Raw genomic sequence first — 16,659 nt, forward strand, 5'->3', positions numbered from 1 at the left:
TAAAATAGATTTTATTTATAAAACTAAAATATATTTTTAATTCATAAAAAAAATCAACACATAAATAACTAAAACTAGTACCTTACTATATAATAAATTAAGGAAAAGATCTTTAATTTATGTAATTATTATAAATTATTTAACATTTTAGCTTTCTATAATTTTATAATAAATGAAAGTTATTAGTATGGTTTTTTAATATCTATCTTTTTTTATCTACCCGTTACAACGAGATTGCTCTCTCCATTTTTTTTTGTACCCATTACAACTTACAACAATGTAACATTTACAAGAGAATGACATTTATATGTTGTTTGATAAAACTGAAAATTAAGTGCTGAAAAAATAAATACTGAAAGTATTGAAAATATTAAATGATGTAAATGTTTGATAAATATTAAAAATAAGTGGTGATATAAAAATATTAGTTGATAATATTTAACTTAAAATATTAAGTTAAATATTTTGACTTACCAAAATAAGTGATTTTTAACTTAATTGACCAATTTAAGTGATGAAGAAATAACTATGTCAAACACACTTAAATAATATAAGTGTTTAACATTTTAATTTATAAGTGATTAAATGTGTTATCAAATAAGACCTTACTATAAGAAATTAATTATGAAAATTTAATTAATGAATTTACATAGAAGAATACAAGTTAAAAAATTGTATAACTTTTTTTAATCATGTATATATAACTTTCAAAAGGCCAAATTAAATAATTTGCGTTAGACCTCTCTAAATCTAGAGCGGACCCTCAAAAGACAACAAAAAATGTCATTTTTTTAAATATTAATAATGATAACCGAGTATCTAAACTGTATTCGGCTCCCCTAACCTGTATTCGCCATGTGGCCCAACGTTTCTCTGAACTTTCTCGATATCAACATGTAAAATAGAATCGCAGGGAAAACGGGTCCGAAGTCCAACGAACCCACTTCAATGCCTAAGTGAGTTTGATGATTTAGGAAGAGTTGAAGATTACGGACTAGTTGTAAGATAACAGTCCGACCCCTACTCATACATCTACTGCGGCTCATAGTCCTTCTACGGTCGTAACTCGTAAGTTCGTAACAAAGGAATAACAGTATTGAGGCCATCCCACATCGGAAATACACGACCAGAACAATGAAGAATCAAGGTATAAATAAGCCTCTAGATCAACAGAGCAACATACTTACCTGGACGGGGTCAATGAGTGATCAATGAGGCTCATGGCCTAGGGTTGTGACCTCCATTGCACTCTGGAGGGGTGCTTCCCTAAAGTCTCCCCAAGAGGGAGAGCTTACGTCATAATTTGTGGCAGTGGGGGCCTGCGTTCGCGCGGCCCCTTCCAATCCTAGTTTCAGTTTTATGTTAATTTGATTAACTTTGGTTTTATGCTTTTCAGCTTATTCTTTCGTGCTGTGGGCAACCTTTGGGCATCCATTGCAAGGTAAATATTGAGCTGGTTTTAGGTTTTCATCAAATTTTGAGCTCCCTTTGCTCATTAGTATGTGATGAAAGAAGTTTTTGTTTGGGTATATGAATAACTGGGTTTCATTTTGTTCGATGCTTTTGAAACTGAGCCACTTCAAAGTTCAAATCATGGAGATTAGATGCTTGTTAATTTGCTTTATTGTTTCAACATAATCAAAAATATTAAATTGGACATCCAAAAATCTCAACATATTACTTCACTTTTGCTTTCTGTGCCCTTTTTCTTTTGAATTAAATTGGCACGTTGTCTTTATGGGACCGAGAAGTCATGGGTTCAAGCCTGAAGAGTGGCCAAGGTTTGCCCCCAATACACCATTGTGGTGGACCCGTAGCGCGTAGTGCACTGGCCGCCTTTTTTTTTTAGTTCTGTGATTCAGGCTTGTTGCACTGGTGGTTACACGTTTTTGATATTTTATGGGTCGTATGATTGCTGAAGCTGAAGAATGATGAAATTCTCAATGTGCATTTGGTAAATTTCATACTTGGGTGGTGAAGTTTCATTTTTGTGGAGTGATAAGCAGTTGAAAGGTAGTTTGCTCAATCAAGAAAGTCTTATCCTTCAATGAAATTAAATTATATTGTGATTGAAAGTGTAATATCTTTTTGTGATTCATTATCCAATATTACATGTGATGCTAGATTCAAAGGTTATTCTTTTGTTTTGTTTCCCTCAAACTGCACAATCTTTATCATTTATCATATCTACTGAGGCAGTTTAATGAGCTTAATGTGTTTAGTCTTCCCTCTCTGGAATGATGTTATTTAGCCAAATCAGAAACAGATATGCTCCATAAGGCAATGCCTTCGAGGCACATTGATGCCTTTCTTGTAACCTCGACCAAGCATTGGCTACTGTGCCTTATGTAGAAGTGCGTCCTCTGTTGATCACTTAGGGATTGGTTGTTGGCTAACCAGAGTCATTATCTTTTGTTTAAACCTAGCTGATTTTCTAGGGAGTTTATTAAATTATTATTCTGGGCGTCTACTATCTGAATCTTGATGCTTTGTTACCTCGTTGTGTCTCACGTCTCACGTTCTTGAACTAAGTTTGTTCATCTTATGGTAATATTTGGCTTTGATACTTCGTGTCATCCATTCCCTTATTAGAGGCTAAGTTCTCTCAATTTTCAGGGGAATTTAAGTACCAGGGCTGCGGTTTCCAGCAAGCATAGGTATGGCCAGAGAGGATCTGAATATAGATTAACTGAAAATACTCATATGAAGATTTCTTTAATGAATGTAAGCAACCAGCTTGGTATTTTGTTGTGAAGCATTATGGCCAACTTGATATGCTAGATGATGATACTAACTTACTAAGGGGATCAGAGGGAAAGCTAGTTGTTGCTAGTGTATACAAAAATCCCACATTGGAAAGAAAGCTCTTTGGGGACCAAGAAGTGAAATATAAAAAGAGAAGCCTAACACAGTAAAAGCATACCTTTCTCGGCCTTTTGGCTAAGATCAAGTGTAGTATCTGTTCTTATATGTGGACCAATGGTCCATACGATATTAAATTAATTTTTTAGGGGGAAGGCCTATATCAATGGCTTGCCATTGGGGTTTTCAAGAGTCGCCATTGCCTTACACTATAGCATTGGCCTCGCTCACCCCTCCAATTCCAGTTTTTATCTTTTGAGGTTTTTATTTATAATTTGTTGACTTTTATTTTTAGAGTGTGGCTATCCTTCATAAAGTTAGATTTAATTGGGTTCAAAGTCTATAATCTTTTTTGTGCTTTATGGTGTCCCATTTTACCTGTAACGCTAGAATTTTACATCCATGTATTAATTAGTCCCTGATTAGGTTATTTTCGTTTTTGTTTGTCCCTCAGCCCCAATCTTTATCATATCTTCTGAGGCATTCCAATGAGCTTAATATTTTTAGTCTTCCCTCTCTGGACTGATGTTATTTAGACTTCTCCGCTCTTCCTATGTGTAGCTGATAGGGAGTTTTTTAAATTATTAGTCTGGACTTCTACTATCTGAATTAGAAACCGAGCATTTAAGTGACTAGAAGCTCTTTCCTCTAAAAAAAACAAAGTTTATCCTTCATGTTATCATATCTAATATGAGTTTTATTTTTTATTTTTTTTGGGTTCAGGAGCATCAATTCCTTAAGGAGGAAACTGGGTTTTCTTTCCTGTGGTAATGGGAACCCAATTGATGATTGCTGGAGATGTGACCCAAATTGGGAAAAATACAGGCATAGGATTGTGCAATTGGGTTTGGAAAACATGCCATAGGAGGAAGAGATGGAAAAATTTCCATTGTCAAAACAACGATCCAGTGACTCGAAAGGCAGGAACTTTAAGATCTGCAGTAATTCAAGATGAACCTTTATGGATAATCTTTGCAAGAGACATGGTAATCACTCTAAAAGAAGAGTTACCAGTGAACTTATTCAAAACAATTGATGGAAGAGGAGCAAATGTTCATATAGCAGAAGGTCCATGACCATGTATAACAATTCAGTATGTAACAAATGTTATAATACATGGTATGAATATAAATGATTGTAAGAGTGGAGGGAATGCTTATGTGATGGACTCCCTAGAACATTATGGGTGGAGAACAATATCAGATGGTGATGGAGTATCAATATTAGGAGGAAGTCATGTTTGGAATTGATCATTGTTCTTTTCGATCTCCGCCTGCTGAGCATGGTGGTTCAGCTGCTGCCTCTTGCCATTGTTGTGACATAACTGAGCCAACCACAGCTCGATTCGTGGTGCTTTTCGATCTTAGCCTGCTGAGCATAATGGTTCAACTGCTGTACATTGCCTTTATTGTGACATAGCTGAGCCAACATGTTTTGGCCATGGCTCGATTTGTAGTGCTTTTCGATCTTAGCCTGCTCAGCATGGTGGTTCTGTTGCTGTCCATTGGTTTGGTTGTGACATAGCCGAGCTAACATGTCTTGGCCATGGCTGTTTTTGTGCTCATCCTATTCATGGATGGTGTGGGTTTGAACATGTTCTTCCTGATGTTGCTGGTGTTCTTGAATGCATTGAAGAGTGGCCATGGTGTTATGATGTTTGGGGCAAAAGGATATGTAAAACGAGTTATTATGTTGTTGAAATCCATGAGGGAGACGCATGTTTATATAGGAAGAAATGGGGTAAAATTAGGCGAATTACTGAACTGAATCGACTCAATCCAGTTCTTTTAGTATACTGGGTTGGAATCGATTATCGGTTTAACACAGTTTATCTGGTTTGGATGACTGCTCAAGTTTATTCTTCTCTACAAGCAATGAAGGTATACTCCTTTTTGTTATTTTCTAGTATCCAAACATGCAGCTTTAGTTAGATCATATTACAATTTCAGTGCATAAATTTTGATCATATTTTCTGGTCTCAATTTTACTATACCAGAATTTTAGATCCATGGAATATTAATCATCTTGGAGTCTGATAAAGAATGTGATAATGGAATAAGAGGGCAAATTGGGAATCGAATGACATATGGTTTATCAGCATAGCTGGAGTTTGTTGAGAGAGAAGGAGAGAATACTATATAGGTTATACATATGTGAGAGTTTAGATTGTGAAAGACATCTTTTGGGAATTCAGTTAGTATTCGGCTTTATGCTTGGGCAATGGAGTTTTTTCCACTGATAGTTACTTTAGGCAGTAGATCTCTCTATTGATTGTCTTTAGTAGCGTTTCTGCATTTTGTGTCTGTGTCCGTGTCGTTACCGTGCCTGCTTTTGTTTTAAGGCTTTTTATAAAGGTTATGTTTTAGAAATAATGTTCCGGTGTCGGTTTCTGTATCCGTATCCATTTCCGTGCGTGTGCAACGTAGCTGAGAAGTGGTTGAAAAGAAAAAATCACATATTTTGTGTTACTTGGAGTGTGTGCTGACAGAAGAGTTTAATTTGCCATAATGCAATTGAGGCGTATAATGGGGTGGATTGGAGTGAGGATATGAAACTACTTCTTCCCATTTTCGTTCGTCTTTAGATTGAAAATCTCCATTTTTGTCCCAACTGATTTTTTAATTTAAAACCCTTCAATTCGAATTAGCAAAAGCAATGTCTCGTAGTCCGACCCGACTCATACATCTACTGCGGCTCATAGTGCTTCTCCGGTCGTAACTCGTAACAAAGGAAGAAAAACATTGAGAGCCAATCACATCGGAAATGCAGGACCAGAACAATGAAGCATCATCGTATAAATAAGACTCTAGATCAACATAGCAACATACTTACCTGGACGGGGTCAATGGCTGATCAATGAGGCTCATGGCCTAGGGTTGTGACCTCCATTGCACTTTGGAGGGGTGCTTCCCTAAAGTCTCCCCAAGAGGGAGAGCTTACGTCATAATTTGTGGCAGTTGGGGCCTGCGTTCGCGCGGCCCCTTCCAATCCTAGTTTCAACTTATTCTTTCGTGCTATAGACAGCCCCGGGCATCCGTTGCAAGGTAAAAGTTGAACTGGTTCTAGGTTTTCACAAATTTTGAACTGGTTTTGAACTCCCTTTGTTCATTATTATGTGACGAAAGAAGTTATTGTTCATTTTGTCAATGATTTTGAAACTGAGCCACTTCAAAGTTCAAATCATGGAGATCAGATGCTTGTTAGCTTGTTTTACTGTTTCAACATAATAAAAAACATTAAATTGGATATCCAAAAGTCTCAACATATTACTTTAGTTTTGCTTTCTGTAGCTTTGTTTTTGAATTGATTCAGTGATTCAGGCTTGTTGTACTGTTGGTTACACGTTTTTAATATTTTATAGGTCGTATGATTGGTGAAGCTTAAGAATGATGGAATTCTCAATGTGCATTTGGTAAATTCCATACTTGGGTGGTGAAGTTTCATTTTTGTGGAGTGATAAGCAGTTCAAAGGTAATTTGCTCAATCAAGAAAGTCTTATCCTTCAACAACATTAAATTATATTGTGATTCAAAGAGTAATATATTTTTGTGATTCATTGTCCAATATTACCTGTGATGCTAGAATTTTACACACATGGTGTATTAATTATCTTGGAATCCCTGATGAGGTTATTCTTTTGTTTAATGAATCCATGAAGATTTGTTTAATGAATGTAAGCAACAGCTTGCTATTTTGTTGTGAAGCATTATGGCCATCTTGATATGCTAGATGATGATACTAACTTACTAAGGGGATCAGAGGGAAAGCTAGTTGTTGCTGCTAGTGTATACTAAAATCCCACATTGGAAAGAAAGATCTTTCAGAACCAAGAAGTAAAATATAAAAAGAGAAACCTAACACTAGTAGAAGCATACCTTTCTCGGCCTTTTGGCTAAGATCAAGTGTAGTATCTGTTCTTATCAGTTTAATATCTGATATGTGGACCAATGGTCCACACGATATTAAATTTATTTTTTTAGGGGGAAGGCCTATATCAATGGCTTGCCATTGGGGTCTTCAAGAGTCGCCATTGCGTTGCAGTATAGCATTGACCTGGCTCACCCCTCCAATTCCAGTCTTATCTTTTGAGTTTTGGATTTATAATTTGTAGACTTTTATTTGAAATAGCAAAGTATTTATCATCTCTCTTTTGATAGATTGGTAGGAAATGTTGTGTCAATTTGTCGATGCAATATGGTTGTCTATACCATGTTGTTAAATTCATCTTTTGTAGCGGAGATGCCTTTTAGGTTGTTTTACATTAAATTTGAACTGGTTTTGAACTCCCTTTAAGTACGTGTTTGAGAGAAGTTTTTGCTTGGGTTTATGTATAACTGAGAGGAGTTATAGTTCACTGATGCTTTTGAAACTGAGGCACTTCAAAGTTAAAATAATGGAATGATATTATTTAGTCCTCCCTCTATGGAATGATATTAATATTTTTAGTCCAGAAACAGATATGCTCCGTAAGGCAATGCCTTCAAGGCTTGGATTAGTTATTGCAGAGGCACATAGATGCCTCTCGTCTAACCTCAACCAAGCATTAGACACGGTGCCTTTATGTAGAAGTGCATCCTCTGTTGATCACTGAGAGATTGGTTGTTGCGTGACCAGAGTCATTATCTTTTGTTTGATGTGTATATACCGGGAATGTTGATTATTACTCCATATTGTGTATTATTGGAAGAACTGCAAATGCCATTGCTGAGAAGCAGATAAACAAAATCACATTGTGTGTTATTGGGATTACAGAATGCATGGGTCAGTTCGTGGATGGAATGTGGTTATCTTTTCCCATTAAATTAATTCTAGTGTAAAAAAAAAAAAAGAACTTTATCCTTCATGTTATCATATCGAATGTGTTTTTATTTTTTTTTGGGTTCAGGAGCATCAATGGCTCAAGGAGGAAGCTGGGTTTTCATTCCTGTGGTAATGGGAACCCAATTGATGATTGCTGGAGATGTGACCCAAATTGGGAAAAATACAGGCAAAGGTTAGCAGATTGTGCAATTGGGTTTGGAAAACATGCAATAGGAGGAAGGGATGGAAAAAAGTTTACGTTGTCACGGATTCACAAAACGACGATCCAGTGACTCCAAAGCCAGGAACTTCAAGATCTGCAGTAATTCAAGATGAACCTTCATGGATAATCTTTGCAAGAGACATGGTAATCACTCTAAAAGAAGAGTTAATAATGAATTCATTGCCTTTGTTGTGTTCTTATTTATGTGTTTGACACCTTCAGGTATAGACACCACTTAATGCACATGCACTGATATAACACGTCATTATCGACAGTTTAGTCCTCAAACTTGGCACTTTTTCTGTTGAATTAGTCCAAAATAACACGTCATTATCAACAGTTTCACTTACAAACTATTTGACTCAAATGCCAAATTGTGTACTAAATTGATCATGCAAGCCAAATTGGAGGACCAAATGGACATCTTTATCCTCAATAAATGCATAGTTAGTTCATTGCAAGGTAAATATTGAACTGATTTTAGGTTTTCACCAAATTTTGAACTCCCTTTGTTCGTTAGTATGTGATGACAGAAGTTTATGTTTGGGTATATGAACTCCCTTTGTTCATTTGTCTTCCCTCTCTGGAATGATGTTATTTAGCCAAATCAGAAACAGATGTGCTCCATAAGGCAATTCCTTTGAGGTTCTGGTATGTTATTGCAGAGGCACATAGATGCGTTTCTTGTAACCTCGACCAAGCATTGACTACTGTGCCTTATGTAGAAGCGTGTTCTCTGTTGATCACTTAGGGATTGGTTGTTGGCTAACCAGAGTCATTATCTTTTGTTTAAACCTAGCTGATTTTCTAGGGAGTTTATTAAATTATTATTCTGGGTGTCTACTATCTGAATCTTGATGCTTTGTTAACCTGTTGTGTCTCACGTTCTTGAACTAAGTTTGTTCATCTTGTGGTTATATTTGGCTTTGATCAGAGGGAAAACTAGTTGTTGTTGCTAGTGTATACAAAAATCCCACATTGGAAAGAAAGCTCTTTGAGGACCAAGAAGTGAAATATAAAAAGAGAAGCCTAACACTAGTAAAGGCATACCTTTCTCGGCCTTTTGGCTAAGATCAAGTGTAGTATCTGTTTAATATCTGATATGTGGACCAATGGTCCACACGATATTAAATTAATATTTTTAGGCCTATATCAATGGCTTGCCATTGGGGTCTTCAAGAGTCGCCATTGCGTTGCACTATAGCATTGGCCTGGCTCACCCCTCCAATACCAGTTTTATTTTTAGAGTTTCACTATAGCATTGGCCTGGCTCACCCTTGCAATACCAGTTTTACTTTTAGAGTGATTTATAATTTGTTGACTTTAGTGTTTCTCTATTTTGTGTCTGTGTGCATGTCATTTCTGTGTCTGCTTTTATTTGAAGGCTATTTTATAAAGTTTGTCTTTTAGAAATAATGTTTCGGTACCCTTTCCTGAGCCTCAATCGGCCAGACCCAAGAGGCCAAAGAGAGTGTAAAAATGAAAATCTTGAACGAGCATATTTACTGCTACACCCATAGTTGCAATGTTAGAACTACCATTTGTTTACTTCTGTTCTCTCCTTAAACGTCCACTATAGCTGATTTAGAGGTAATTATAGGGGCGTCAAAATTCACAATTTAAGATTTTTTAAGGTATATAACTTTCAAAAGGCCAAATTAAATAATTGGAGTGAGGATATGTAACTATTTTTCTCATTTTCATTCTGTGTTTAGATTGAAAATATCCATTTTTGTCCCAACTGATTTATTAATTTTAAACACTTCAATTCGAATTAGCAAAACCATGTTTGGCAGTCCGACCCCGGCTCATACATATACTGCGGCTCATAGTCCTCCGGATCGTAACTGGTAACAAAGGAAGAAAAGTATTCAGAACAATCCCACATCGGAAATGCACGACCAGAACAATGAAACTTCAGGGTATAAATAAGACTCTAGATCAACATACCAACATACTTACCTGGACGGGGTCAATGGGTGATCAATGAGGCTCATGGCCTAGGGTTGTGACCATTGCACTCTGGAGGGGTGCTTCCCTAAAGTCTCCCCAAGAGGGAGAGCTTACGTCATAATTTGTGCCAGTTGGGGCCTGTGTTCGCGCGGCCCTTCCAATCCTAGTTTCAGTTTTATGTTAATGTGATCGACTTCAGTTTTATGTTTTTCAGCTTATTGTTTCGTGATATAGACAGCCCCTGGGCATCCATTGCAAGGCAAAAATTGAACTGGTTTTAGGTTTTCATAAAATTTTGAACTCCCTTAGTTCATTAGAGTATGTATGTAATGAAAGAAGTTTATGTTTGGGTATATGAATAACTGGAAGGAGTTATAGTTTCATTTTGTCAATGATTTTGAAACTGAGCCACTTCAAAGTTCAAATCATGGAGATCAGATGCTTGTTAATTTGTTTTATTGTTTCAACATAATCAAAAACATTAAATTGGTCATCCAAAAGTCTCAACATATTACTTTAGTTTTGCTTTCTCTACCTTTGTTTTTGAATTAATTCAGTGAAGCTGTACTGGTAGTTAAACGTTTTAATATTTTATAGGTCGTATGATTGGTGAAGCTGAAGAATGATGGAATTCTCAATGTGCATTTGGTAAATTTCGTACTTGGGTGTTCAAAGTAATTTGCTCAATCAAGAAAGTCTTATCTTTCAATGACATTAAATTATATTGTGATTCAAAGAGTGATACCTTTTTGTGATGCTAGAATTTTACACAGATGGTGTATTAATTATCTTGGAGTCCCTGATGAGGTTATTCTTTTAAGGGGATCTTGATATGCTAGATGATGATACTAACTTACTAAGGGGATCAGAGGGAAAGCTAGTTGCTGCTGCTAGTGTATACAGAAATCCCACATTGGAAAGAAAGCACTTTGAGGACCAAGAAGTGAAATATAAAAAGAGGAACCTAACACTGGTAGAAGCATACCTTTCTCGGCCTTTTGGCTAAGATCAAGTGTAGTATCTGTTCTTATCAGTTTAATATCTAATATGTGGACCATTGGTCCACACGATATTAAATTAATTTTTTTAGGGGGAAGGTCTATATCAATGGCTTGCCATTGGGGTTTTCAAGAGTCGCCATTGCGTTGCACTATAGCATTGGCCTGGCTCACCCCTCCAAATATAGTTTTATATTTAGAGTTACAAATTTGTAATTTGTTGGCTTTTATTTGAAATATTATTGGTTGATATTCAAGTCAATTGTTTATATTACTTCTAGAAAGTGGACTAAGAGTTCAAGAGGGCGTGCATTTCAGACTTGGATAGTGAACTATCTGTTTTGTTGAGTGATAAATAGTTCAAAGGTAGTTTGCTATTTTGCTCACTCAAGAGAGCGATCCTCTATAAAGTTAGATTCAATTGGGATTCAAAGTATATAATCTTTGTTGTGCTTCATGGTGTTCCATTTTACCTGTAATGCTAGAATTTTACATCCATGGAGTATTATTATCTTGGAGTCCCTGATAAGGTTATTTTTGTTTTGTTTGTCCTTCAAACCACACAATCTTTATCATATCTTCTGAAGCATTCCAAGGAGCTTAATGTTTTTAGTCCCCCCAGAGGTTATTTAGCCAAATCAGAAACATGTGCTCCATATGGCAATGCCTTCGAGGCTTGGGTTAGTTATTGCAGAGGCACATAGATGCCTCTCTTGTAATCTCGACCAAGCATTGGCTATACTGCCTTTTGTAGTCGTTATCTTTTTTTTTGATGTTGATTGTTACTCCATATGGGGGAAGAACTGCAAATGCCATTGCTGAGAAGCAGATAATATTTTCCGTTTAACTTAATTCTAGTGTATGCTTTTCAGTTATGTGTGAACTACCATAGTTGATACAAGTTAGCTGTCTGGTTGTAGTGATTGAGATATACTGGTTTACTTCTCCTGCTCTTCCTATGCGTAGCTGATAGGGAGTTTATTAAATTATTAGTCTGGATGTCTACTATCTGACTTAAAAACCGAGTATTTAAGCAACTAGAAGCTCTTTCCTCTCAAAAAAACAAACAAACTTTATCCTTCATGTTATCATATCTAATGTGTTATTTTTTTATTTTTTTGGGTTCACCTGCTGCCCATTGCCTTTGTTGTGACATAACTCACCCAACATGTCTTGGCCACGGCTCAATTCGTGGTGCTTTTCGATCTTAGCCTGCTGAGCATGATGGTTCAACTGCTGTCCATTGCCTTTATTGTGACATAGCTGAGCCAACATGTTTTGGCCATGGCTCGATTCATGGTGCTTTTCGATCTTAGCCTGCTCAACATGGTGGTTCTGCTGCTGTCCATTGGTTTGGTTGTGACATAGTATGTCTTGGCCATGGTTGTTTTTGTGCTCATCATATTCATGGATGGTGTGGGTTTGAACATGTTCTTCCTGATGTTGCTGGTGTTTTTGAATGCATTGAAGAGTGGCCATGGTGATATGATATTTGGGGCAAAAAGGGTATGTAAAACGAGTTATGTATGTGTTGAAATCCATGAGGCAGACGCATGTTTATATAGGAAGAGATGGGGTAAAATTAGGCGAATTACTGAACCGAATCGACTCAATCGATTATCGGTTTACCACAGTTTATCCAGTTTCGGTGACTGCTCAATTTTGAACTTGCAAGGTATGGTAAATTGTGATACTTGGATGAATTGTGGTACACACTTCATAAGTAATTTGCTCCTGAATCAAGAGTGTTCTTTCATTTAGTTAGATCATATTATAACAATTTAGTGTCTATAAATTCTGCAGTGCTTCATGGTCTCAATTTTCCTATAATACCAGAATTTTAGATCCATGGAATATTGATTATCTTGGAGTCTTTTAAAGAATGTGATAATGGAATAAGGGGGTAAATTGGGAATCGAATGCATGGTTTATCAGCTTAGCTGGAGTTTGTTGAGAGAGGAGATAATACTATAGGTTCTATATATGTGAGAGTTTAGATTGTGAAAGACATCTTCAGATTATGCTTGAGCAATGGAGTTTTTTTTTCCATCTCTCAATTGATTCTCTTTAGCAGCGTTTTTGCATCTTGTGTCTGTTGAAGGTTATTATATAAAGGTTTGTTTTTATATAAAGGTTTGTTTTAGAAATAACGTTCTGGTGTCCGTTTCTGCATCTGCATTTTGTGTATCTGCATCTCGACAATTTGTAATCTTTTCTCTTACATTCTTCAATGTATGTTTGTTCATATTTTGATCGGGTTAAATGCATATTGGTTGCTGAATTCGTATGGTTGTTCAAGATGTTCAAGATGGTAACACAACAATAAAATCATTCAATTTTGAATTTTGTATGGCCACTTCTGAGTATAAAGATACCAATAGTTAACTTTCCCCGCTGGCCGAAACGATACGTAGCTTCCACCTAGATGACCGAAACGATACGTGTTAACTAGGTGGTAGTCATGCATCGTTTCTGGTGATGACATGGAAGCTACGTTATATTAGTTGAATGATTTTATTGCGATAAATTGAAGTTGAATGGACATTATTTTAAGAGAACTTAACTAATAATGTATTTAACCCTATGCGTATGCTTATATTTGGTTTTCACATAGTTTCTAATAATAATAAGGTAAAATATATCAATGACCTTCAACTTTGATGCTCCTGAATAGTAGTAGAATGCAATAACTGAGTAGTAGAATGCAATAACTTACAAATACCATAAGAAATTTTTTTACGGACGAAATTACTAAGTGTCATTTTAATTCAATATAAAAGTATTTGATTGGAATTGGGAAACAATATAAAAGTATTTGATTAGAATTTCGTATTTGATTAGAATTTGATTAGAATTGAGAATTTTGTTTTGAAAGAAACTAAGCTAATATCTATAATACTAACAAACAAATTTGTGATGCAAAAAGAAGATAGTTAAGAACGGTTAAAAATTAATAACTAAATAAATAAATTGAAAGTGTTTAAAATAAATAAAAAAATGGGATACTTACTAATCTAGCCCAATGAAGAACCCCACTTTACATATCTAACCCACCTTCCTTTCATTTTACCAAATTAGACAAATAAACCCATTTTGGATAAAACTACCCTTATTTTAATTTGAAGGTACCTCCCGCTCCTTCCACTTCCACTTCCTCACCTGACCTTTCCCATTCAACTTCATTGTGGTTCATCTTCTTCATTTTCAGTTCGTTTCAACTGCATTTTACGTTTTGAATTCATCACTATATATAATCCGGGTTGTTCTTCTCTACATTTTCATTTTCATTTTCTCCTACCTCGACATTTTCATCTCCGGTTTCTTTCTTCCCTGCGAAGCGCGACTGTGATGGCAAGAAAACGGAAGGCGACGGCGACGGCGGCGGCGGCAAGCGAAGAGGAAGGACGGACAAAGCATAAGGTAAGCATGCATCATCTTCTTCCCTGTTACCGCCATTAATGGTTTAAATGCGCTCGAATGCGCTCGTATGTTAACTGTATGTAGATATGGTCGCATTTGTTACCTAAATGCGCTCAAAAGCGACAAGGTATAATAGGCGAACATAGTGTCGCATTTGTTACCTAAATGCGACGAGCCATTCCATTAAACTGTCGCATTTATTACCTAAATGCGCTCAAATGCGACATTATACACCATGAAACATTGTCGCATTTGAGCGCATTCACAGACGAATGCGACATGATTGTAAGCCTTATACACAGTTTTGTTAGAGAATTTAATGTGTGTATGTTTAAAATTGTTACAGCATGATCCCAGTGAATCTAAAAAGAGAAAACATAGTTCCATTTTCAAATATCCCAAGGCGGTTAATTCGGATGCTCAAGTAACAGTCAGGTTTAATATGGATTCTGGGGTCATGATAAAGAAGTATTTGAGTGAAAAGCAGCTAGAAATGTATAGGAAAACATGTTTTGGTCAATATTTGGATATGAAAGTTGCTAGTTTCTCTGCTGGAATAGTGCATCATGTCCTATCACGGGAGATTAAACATAAAGAAAGTAAACACAGGGAGATGTGGTTCAGGGTGAGGGGAGTTGATATGCGGTTTGGAGATTGGGAGTTTGGCCTGATAAGTGGTTTAAGGTTTGGGGTAAACATTGGGGAATTCATGGAAAGAATGTATGAATTAGAGATGCCGCATAGGTTGCGAAATAAGTACTTCAAGAAATACGAGACAATAACGACAATTCACTTCTTTGAAGTTTTGAAAAGTGTACAATAGAAGAAGAAGGATGCGACCGACCGATTTAACCAAGATGCTGTGATGATTGCCATGTTGTACTTTGTGCATGGCAATGTATTGGATAATGCTAACGAGAGGCATGCAAAGGATTGGGTTTTGGATCTTGCAGATTATCCAAGCCTGTTTAATGAGTTTCCATGGGGGACGTTGGCTTGGGAGGAGACGTATAGGTTCTTGGACTGGGTCATTAGCAAAAGACTGAAGCAATTAGAGGCAAATGCAGCGGGAAATAGGAAACGTGTGCCATATCAACTTATTGGATTTGCACACGTATTCCAGGTATGATTTCTGTATAATTTGTGTATGATTTGTCTATATATGTTTAGTGTTTGAATGCGCCCAATTTCCATCTGTGTCGCATTTATAATGGAATGCGCTCAAATGCAACATGATTGAGTTATAACCGTGTCGCAGTTGAGCGCATTGAAAATGGAATGCGACATGATTAGGTTATAAACCGTGTCGCATTCGAGCGCATTGAAATTGGAATGCGACATGATTAGGTTATAACCATGTCGCATTCGAGCGCATTCAAATGGAATGCGACAATGTTATAATTCTTATCAATGGATACCTCTTATTTGCAGACTTGGATTATTGAGTTGTGGAATGTGACTCATGCATATTACACAATGAGAAGTGGCAGCCCACTTCCACGCTTGTTTAGATGGTCCCAGAGAATAGTCCCCTCAAACAAAGCAATCAAAGAAACGTTTTCTGTAAGTGGAATGAGATTCGTGTGTTTCTCTTTACTTTGTATTTGTTTACCAATACATTGCTATTTTTTTTCAATGTAAGGTTGCTGATCCTCCAGACTCGTGTCTTGTGGTTGAGGATAGAGAGAAAGAGTTCGATTGGTACACGTATTTGGTGGACCATGTTGAAGGACGGGAAGTTGATATAAATGTTATATTTGCCCCAATAATGAAAGGTAAGGAGAAGGTTGAAGCTGAGGAAGAGGAAGGTGATGGGGAGGAGGAAAGTGATGAGGAGGAAGGTGATGAGGAGGAGGGTGATGATGGAGGTGATGGAGGTGATGATGAAGAGGGTGGTGAGGAAGGGGATGAAGTTGATAGATATATCATTGCATCACGGTCACAAATGACCGAGATAAAACAACTTCAAAAAGTTCTAACGGATGTGCTTGAGAGGCATCATACGTGGTGCAAGGGAAAATTTAGTAAGGTCGATAGTAGGTTAGACAACCTAGATGAACGGGTATCATTGATTGAGGGAGATATAAAAGAATTAAAGGCGATGGGTCGACCCAATGCTAATGTGGAGAATGAGGAGGCTGAGGCCAGTAAAATTCGGGAGGAGCCAGTGGTCGAAGAGGGGCGGATGAAAGATGGAAAGGAACAAGAGGCAGGTATGGTTCAAGAGGAGCCGATGAAAGATGGAAAGGAACAAGAGGCAGATATGGTTCAAGATGAGGAGGTTCAGAATGTTATTGTGGTACCAGACGATTCTGTGCAGGAGGAAGTTGCGCAATTAGATGAGGTTGTCCATCTTGATGATTCTGTGCCTGAGGAAGTGACACCAAAGTTGCAGCAAGAGGT

General features: G+C 36.8%; 1 long non-coding RNA gene, 5 other non-coding genes and 4 pseudogenes across 9 annotated transcripts; all 10 read left to right on the forward strand.

Moving 5' to 3' along the window:
* The first annotated feature begins 1,179 nt into the window (after nucleotides 1-1,179).
* On the forward strand, nucleotides 1,180-1,340 carry LOC136215796 (U1 spliceosomal RNA). The gene has a single exon (XR_010682805.1). It is a non-coding gene; the product is annotated as a U1 spliceosomal RNA (small nuclear RNA).
* LOC136222900 (uncharacterized) lies at nucleotides 1,199-11,222 on the forward strand. Of its 4 annotated transcripts, none has more exons than XR_010685737.1 (6): nucleotides 1,199-1,441; nucleotides 2,617-2,724; nucleotides 3,586-4,742; nucleotides 6,224-6,333; nucleotides 7,748-8,029; nucleotides 10,436-11,222. It is a non-coding gene; the product is annotated as an uncharacterized lncRNA (long non-coding RNA). The 4 variants fall into 4 exon arrangements; XR_010685740.1 differs by having other exon boundaries at nucleotides 2,617-2,657; XR_010685732.1 differs by lacking the exon at nucleotides 2,617-2,724.
* On the forward strand, nucleotides 2,233-2,401 carry LOC136216289 (small nucleolar RNA snoR127; annotated as a pseudogene).
* LOC136215822 (U2 spliceosomal RNA) lies at nucleotides 2,920-3,098 on the forward strand (annotated as a pseudogene).
* LOC136215803 (U1 spliceosomal RNA) lies at nucleotides 5,687-5,847 on the forward strand. Its single transcript, XR_010682811.1, has one exon. It is a non-coding gene; the product is annotated as a U1 spliceosomal RNA (small nuclear RNA).
* Nucleotides 6,734-6,929, forward strand: LOC136215810 (U2 spliceosomal RNA). Its single transcript, XR_010682817.1, has one exon. It is a non-coding gene; the product is annotated as a U2 spliceosomal RNA (small nuclear RNA).
* LOC136216290 (small nucleolar RNA snoR127) lies at nucleotides 8,469-8,659 on the forward strand (annotated as a pseudogene).
* LOC136215824 (U2 spliceosomal RNA) lies at nucleotides 8,932-9,110 on the forward strand (annotated as a pseudogene).
* Nucleotides 9,840-9,996, forward strand: LOC136215808 (U1 spliceosomal RNA). The gene has a single exon (XR_010682816.1). It is a non-coding gene; the product is annotated as a U1 spliceosomal RNA (small nuclear RNA).
* Nucleotides 10,820-11,015, forward strand: LOC136215818 (U2 spliceosomal RNA). The gene has a single exon (XR_010682824.1). It is a non-coding gene; the product is annotated as a U2 spliceosomal RNA (small nuclear RNA).
* Nucleotides 11,223-16,659: the final 5,437 nt, after the last annotated feature.

The sequence above is a fragment of the Euphorbia lathyris genome, chromosome 1 (genome assembly GCF_963576675.1).
Source record: "Euphorbia lathyris chromosome 1, ddEupLath1.1, whole genome shotgun sequence".
Classification (NCBI taxonomy): domain Eukaryota; kingdom Viridiplantae; phylum Streptophyta; class Magnoliopsida; order Malpighiales; family Euphorbiaceae; genus Euphorbia; species Euphorbia lathyris.